Below are 8,164 nucleotides of genomic sequence, written 5' to 3'. Positions count from 1 at the left end.
CAAGAATCGCCATTTGATACTTGTTTAACGAGTATTTTATCATGAGAAATGCCTTTCTTCTCAAAGTATTGACTTATGTATTTGAAAATTTGGTCAATATATTAAATTTTCTTATTGCATGGACTCAACTAAGTACAAACTCATCAAACGTCAAAAAGTCTATGCTCCAAGTTCAATGGCTCATTCCATACTCATCTCATATTAGTTCAATGTTTTCATTTGTATGCTTTCAATGACGTGTCACAAATTACTGACCTCTCCAAATGAGAAAATGGAAAAAGATTCTCATTTACAGAAGAGCTTAAAATTATAGTCCCTAGGATATACACAACATATCATTATTTGGGCTTATATTAGGCTTTATAAAAGAAAAACTTGTCGTGTTTATCAAAGCTTATACATTTTTTATTAAATGAAAAGTATAATGTATCATGGTGTAGAAGCCAATGAGATTTTCAGATTTCCCACATCGGCAGAAAGAATAAATGGGAAAAGAGAAATAGCTGTATAAAAAGGGAATGAGGCTAATGGATTAGATACTTACCTGGATGGGGTCAATGCTTGGTCAAAATGGATCATGGCCTAGAGCAGTGACTTTCATTGCACTTTGAAAGGGTGCTGCTTTAAGGTCGGCCCAAGTGGTCGAGCCTACATCATAATTTGTGACAGAGGGGGCTTGCGTTCGCGCAGCCCCTACCAAATGTTTAAGTTCAAATTTTTTGTCTTCTTTATTTTGTAATGAACAGAATAAATCAACATTGCTAATCGCATTATCTTCTTGATTCTTGTTGATAATATATGTTTATTAATTTAAATTGATGTACTCAACGGCCCTTTAATACTTCTTTGTACACGAATTTTGATAGTCTTTAATCGCATTTTGATGTGCAGAAGTGGGACTCGAGGCAAAAAATGTTCCACATAATCAATCAACATAATTTTTTCGTTAGATAGGATTTAGGAGGGTTGAGACTTGTGGGCTAATATGTAGTTTTAAGCAAGTGTTTTGTATCAATCTATATGAAAAATAAATTATGTAATGAAGTAAATTGTAATTTGTACAGTGGTACTTCGAACCACTTTGGACTTGGAACAAATATGAAGTAACTACCGATCCTTCTTTCCCTTTTGAGTTCTTATGTAGGATCCACAGAAGGAAGGGAAGAAGACGAGAACGCGTGTAACAAATTATCTGATATATCAAGATGATGGTCATGAAACAAGGTTTTAAAAGAAAACTAAACAAATCGTACACCCTAATTTTAAGCAACTATCCTAGGAAATAGCAAAGATGATGACCATGAAACACGAATTCAGGAGGGATGAAGACTAGACAGCAACACGCCAACACCCCTTTGATTTATCCAACTATCGCTTGAGCTAATTCTGGTAGCGGACTGGCAATATCTGGTTCCTTTTGGGCCGGCTATCAACAACTTGGCATGCATTAGTGTCTTCAGGTAACTAGGAATACTAAGGAAAGGATAGTTGCAATGCATTGTTGCAAGTTCATCCATGTAGCTTCATCATCAGTGGCTACAAAAAAGACCCATGTTTCGAAGACATCTATGCCAACGAAACATGTTGTCGCTACAACGTATGCTATACCGACGACATGTCGTTGGTATAGGGTTGACCAAATTTGTTTGACCTGGGTCTCTATGTCGCCGATATGTCGTCATCATAGCTTAGGCGGGAACGAAATGGGTTACGTGGTTTTCTCAAAACTTATGCCAACGACATGTCATCAACATAGGTTACAGAAAATATAATTTCTATTTATTTATAATTCATGTTGCAGAAAAAAGAAAACAATATTTTTTATTTATTTACGAGAAGTAGGATATGACGCCGTTTACATTAACCCTATGCCGACGACATGTTGTCGACATAGGGTTTAATCTCAAGGAACAAGTCAGTCGACCCTCATTAGTAGTTGCACACCCGCACTCATTCTCTCTTGATCTCTCTACCGGGGAACTCTACACAAATGACCCTTCTGATCACTTTCCTTCACCGCCAACCGAAGGTAACTTCTAGGTCACTTCTATTTTCCAATTTGATTTTTTTCGGTTCGATTTTGAGATTTTGCTGTTTTTTTTTTTTTTGCTTTGTTTTCCGGTAAGCCACTCACTAGAAGAGGACCACTGACGACAACATCGAGTTCCAACCATTCTCCTTCACCGCCGACCACAAGTAAGGTTTTGTGATTTTCAAGTCTTTTCTCTTTGGGGTTTTTTTCCAGTGAGTCAGTGACCACCAGCCACCACCGGAGGACCACCGTCTACAACCAGCCACCGGAATCCGGGCACCACAGCAGGAAGAATGTAAGATTTCTATATTTTTATTTTAGTTTTGTCCTCGATTTGGTGATGTTTTTATGTATTTAGAATCTTTGATTAAGTAATTGTTGATGTTGAATGGTTGTTTTGGATGTATAAAATGTATAATATGTATGATTATGTTAGTTGTTTAGATTTACTAGTTTGAGTACATATAAAATGAAGTGATAAAGTGTTTAATTGGTAAGTGTTTAAAGTGTTTTTATTTAATTTCATGATAAGTGCTTAATGATTAGTTGATAAAGTGCTTAATGTGTTTCTATTTTCATGATAAGTGTTTAATTTGTTTTGTACGTGAACACTTATTGGATTATATTGTAAAGTGCTTAATAGGTAAGTGTTTAATATCTTTTTATTTTCATGATAATATGGTTTGAAAGTGCTTAATATTTTAATGACTTAATTATAACCATTATGACTTTAACTTAAATATGTAATATGAGTGTTTAAAGTATAATGTTATAATAATAATAATAATAAAACAAAAGTAAATTGTTATAATAGAAAATATAAAAAAAATATTTAAATTATAATGCTTTAATAGAAAAAAAAAAACTAAAATAAGATGTTATAAATAATATAAAAATTAAAATAGAAAGCTTTAGCAAAAAAAAAAAAAAAAAAAAAAACTGATAAAAGTATATTGTTATTAAAGAAAACCTAATTAGATAAAGTTATTAATAGAAACATACTTTTATTAGAAAATAAACAAAAGTATGATGCTATATTAATAAAAGTATGAAAACATGTTGAATCATTGATTTTTAGTTTAAGTCTCTTCTTTATAATAATCAAAAGCCTACAAATACTCACCCAAAATTGATTTACAAATTAATTTCGGGTTAACCCCGTTTTATGACTGTTTTTTGAATACTTTATCTCATTTAGGATATGAATGTTTACTGTATGATTGTTTATTTAAGAAAGAATTCTTGTCATTTTCTTTTTGCTCATCGGGTATATATTTCTTTAAATAGTTGGGAGCAAAGGGTAAATGTTGCCGGATTTTTCTCAAACAAATAATCATGCAATACACATCCACATATGAGATATGATATAAAAAAATAGGTTTAGAAGCCTACCCTTGTGAATACTTTATCCATTTTGTCTGATTTTTACTTCTCGTAGAGTAAACTTTAAACTCTAACGTATGTTTATAGCCCAAATACAATATAACTTTCAATAACATGTATACAAGGTAATTTTTTAATTATGAAACAGTAATGACGATCGATAATAATTGGATTAGAGAGAAGAACCAAATGTCTTCAAAATTCTTGAAAGGTCTTAACAACTTTATGAAGATTGCTGAGAAACACGTCAACTATGAAGGCAAAGTACACTACCAGTGCAAAAAGTGTGTAAATATGTAACGACTGTTTTGCCTACATTTTATGCCCACATACATGACCATGGGTTTCTAGAATAATATATTATGTGGGATCATCATGGTGAGAAACATGTTACTTCGGATTTAGGCTTCACTCCAAGAATAAGCACTCCGGTACCTAATGACATGTTTGATGTAATTGATGATGTTATGGAGAAACAAAATACAAATAAAGAAAATATAGATGAGGAGGGATGAGGTATAGACCCAAAATTTGATGTTTTGTTTGAGGAGCTCAATACCGAGTTATGCCATGATTGTAGTGAAATGTCTTCCTTGAACTTTAAGGAAAAGTTGTTGTATATTAAAGTGATCAATAGATGGACAAATAGTTATTTTTGACTAACTTGTAGAGTTACTAAGAGTTGCTTTCCCGAAGAGAAAGATTCCAACCTCACAATATGAAGAAGTTGAAAAAGATAGGGCCAAGGATATCAATCCATCCACGCTTGTAAAAATGATTGTGCTATGTTTTGGAAGGATAATGATTCCATGCAAAATTTCTCGATTTGTAAGGATATTAGATGGGTGGACGCATCCACAAAGGGGAAAAAAGTACCACAAAAAGTGTTACGGTTTTCCTTTGACTCCAAGGCTTCAAAAAATGTATAACTCCAATATCACAACTAAAGATATGAGTTGGCATAACATTGGATGGTCAACGGATTGTATGATGTGTCATCCAGTTGATCGGAAGTCATGGGAAGATTTTTATTAGAGATATTTAGAGTTTTCCAAAAAACCTAGAAAAGTTCATCCAGGTTTGCATGTTGATGGCTTTAATCCATTTGAAAACTTTAATAGTACTTATAATACTTGGTCGGTTATATTGATTGCCTATAATACACCACCATGGATGTAACACCCTGATTTTTGGTAAGTACGCTTTTACCCCTTCATCTATCGAGTTTTGCGCTTTTGGCCCTTAAGCTGGTACATCGGGCGTACCACTTAGTATGGTCAGCGTACTGGCTAGTGATGGATCGGGGCAAGCGGGTGCGTACGTGTGACATCTCGAATTTCACGGCCAGAAAAGACCGATTTGTTTATGCTTTGTTTTTATAAAATCAGAGTAATCCTTTGATTAAAAGAGTTGCGGAATTTGTTCCCAAAACAAAATATGATAAAATTTATCAAAACGTTTCTCAAGAGAATGTGTTTTCATTAAATAATAAAACCTCGGGATGTCATGTTCCGATACAGACCAAAAGCATAAACAGTACAATACCGACCTTACAACAGTTATTTGTAACTACTGATCTATAATCCAAAATCTCTCGTCAAGTCCACCAATTTATACTCTTCTGCCATTACCTGTAATGCAAAGAAAACTGAGTGGGTCAGGCTTGGGAGCCTGGTGATCATATAGGGTTTTCAACCCACAATAATACATTTATTATTCAATCATCAAACAATCAACCCAAATACCCATCCCAATAACTCCTTTATTTCTTAAGGGTTTACCCTAAGGACCAACTATCCTTCATTCATTCATTCCTAAGGATTTACCTAAGGAACTGGCACAAAGTCCATTTGCTACCAAGGTTTATACAACATGCACTACTTCACATAGTCACCAGGGTTCATACAATTGGCACTACGTCTCATAGTCACCAAGGTTTACACGATAGGCACTACGTCTCATAGTCACCTAGGTTTACACAACAGACATGTAGTCACATCGTCACCAAGGTTTATCAAATAGACACGAAGTCGCATCGTCACCAATGCTTACTCAATAGGTACGAAGTCACATCGTCACCAAGGTTTACTCGATAGGCACGAAGTCACATCGTCGCCAAGGTTTACTCGATAGGCACGAAGTCGCATCGTCACCAAGGCTTACTCAATAGGCACAAAGTCACATCGTCACCAAGGTTTTACTCAAGAGGCACGAAGTCACATCGTCACCAACTATTCCATATACCCATGTTCTACCCAACAATTTTGTACATATAAATACAAACATAGTTTAAATCATTTAACACCCGTATAAAAACATCAATTCCAAGACCATCTCAAATAGACAAATAATATATAACACATAGCACATATTTCTTAGCTAATACTTTATTTTTATGTGTTAGAAGAAAGTAACTATACACTCAATTGATCAGAAGATGATCGGACAACACTACAGCTTGTAAAAGTAGTATTCTTCGGTAGATCTGGAAGATCTTCACAAAAATCGTGCTTCTCGCGGGCAGAGCTTCGGCTCGGGAATTTCACTTCCCGGGATCTTCGGGGCTTCGGAACTTGCTTCGGGGCTCGGGAATGATACCAAGGCTTCGGGATATTTCTTGCACGTAAAACGGGGTAAAAACGAGTGAGAGAGAAGAGTTTGAACAAAAGAAATCGATAGCCATCGACATCTATTTATAGGGTGTTGAAACCTCGATTACGCTGGGCGTAAATCTAGGTACGCTGGGCGTACTAAGCCTTACGTTGGGCGTACGCAACGTAATTGCATGCGTATGTAGTCGAGTGACATCATTGCATGCATAGTTGAGGCGGTTCCAAGTACCCTGGGCGTACTCCAAAATTACGCTAGGCATACTCGATTAAGCAGACTTTAAACTTGCGTAACTTTCGCATACGAGCTCCGTTTTTTACGTTCTTTATATCCACGCGTAGGTGAGACTATACTCTAAATCTAGGTACGCTGGGTGTACGCAACATCAGTGCATGCGTATGTACTCGAGTGACGTCATTGCATGCGTAGCTGAGGCGGTTCCGGGTACGCTGGGCATACTCCAAAATTACGCTAGGCGTACTCGATTAAGCAGACTTTAAACTTGCGTAACTTTCGCATACGAGCTCCATTTTTACGTTCTTTATATCCACGCATAGGTGAGAATATACTCTACAACTTTCATTTAGACTCCGTCGGCTGATTTCGAATTTATTTTTATTATATTATTTTTAGTAGGCCGGGACAGGAAAACTCCGTTATAAATTTATAACTTATTCATCCGAAGTCTGTTTTCGTCTATTTATTCACTGTCGTAATACTATCGACGAGATCTTTGATTCTCGTTTAGATTTTTTCGGCTAAAAACCGCTCGATCTCAAATCAAGTATTCAGGCTGTATACCGCTAAGGTGAAACTTCAGAAAATCATAACTTCTTCATACGAAGTCAGATTTGGGCGTTCTTTTTATGCATGCTCTTAGTTTAACGAACTCTACAACTTTCGTATAGATCACTAAGGCTAAAAAGCACTTTATCGTAAATTTCACTTTTTACTTCACACAACGTTGTGCCGGTTCTGTCGCGAAACTTCGACAGGTCATAACTTCTTTATTATAACTCGGATTTCAACGTTCTTTATATGTACGAAATCCTTGTAACATATACAACAACTTAGTTAAGATTATTCATTCTAAATAATCTTATATCAAAAAGTCATTTTTGACGCTTATCGTCTCTAAATTGACTAGCCCTGATCTACGGGCATTACAGTACGCTGGGTGTCTGCTATGGTACGTTGGGCGTACGTGGATCTTCCTGAAACCTTAATGTAGGGTATTGCACTCTATACATTCATCCTTAACATTTTAGGGTTGGCCTCATCATGTGTCCCTCAACCTCCATAAAACCCTAATCGTCCCCTTAGCCTCCATTTAGCATCTTCGAGCTTTTAAAGTGAAATTTGTGTGTTTTGGGTCCATCGTTGAAGAATCAATAAGAGAGTAAAGTTCATAGCTTGGTATGAGATTTGAGATCCATAAATCTTCATCAAATTGCAAGTTTCTCAATGTATAAAGATCAAACCTTGACTTTTTAATGACTAGTTTCCTTTATGGGTTGATTTGGTTCACTTTGGTCCCTTTCTTTCATGGATTTATGGTTTGGGTCGACTTGATGGATCATTTCTCTAGATCTAACCTTGTTAGAGGTTTCCTTGGCACAAAGGTGCCAACTTTATGGGGTTTTGGTCACCTTTCATGCATTAATCCATTCGTTAAGTCATTGCTAAGCTAAATAGCTTCATGTAGCCATGCATGAATGTAAAGTAAGCAAATTTACGTGTTATTTTAGCTGATGGGAAGTCAGATCTACATTTTGGTACCTTATCTTAAGGTATTAAGTGCTTAAGGGGACTTTTGGCTTAACAGAGGAGTACGGTGGGCGTACAAGCCAATACACGCAACATACAAGCCCCTATGCATGTATGCCCAGCGTACAGTTGAGTACGCCACGCATACTCAGTCTGTGGGCTTTACGGTTTTGGGCTTCGAGTTTGGGCCACCTTTTTAGGCTTAGATGCTTGGGTACTCCTTGGGCCATTTGAGTGTTGATGTTTTGGGTCAAGTGAAGGATTAGGCCTTGGGGAAAAGCCCAAGATGGAGTTGGGTCCAATTTGGAAAATTTGGCCTATAATAGGTCGTGGATGGTTAATTAATGGTTGGGCCTTTTGGATCAAGATTTA

At 36.2% G+C, this 8,164-nt stretch overlaps 1 non-coding gene across 1 annotated transcript; it reads left to right on the top strand.

Moving 5' to 3' along the window:
• The first annotated feature begins 536 nt into the window (after positions 1-536).
• On the top strand, positions 537-697 carry LOC145091042 (U1 spliceosomal RNA). Its single transcript, XR_013701932.1, has one exon. It is a non-coding gene; the product is annotated as a U1 spliceosomal RNA (small nuclear RNA).
• Positions 698-8,164: the final 7,467 nt, after the last annotated feature.

Source organism: Lactuca serriola, chromosome 2, assembly GCF_051521515.1.
Source record: "Lactuca serriola cultivar US96UC23 chromosome 2, Lser_US96UC23_V15, whole genome shotgun sequence".
Lineage (NCBI taxonomy): Eukaryota > Viridiplantae > Streptophyta > Magnoliopsida > Asterales > Asteraceae > Lactuca > Lactuca serriola.
This window is presented reverse-complemented; position numbering and strand designations above follow the sequence as displayed.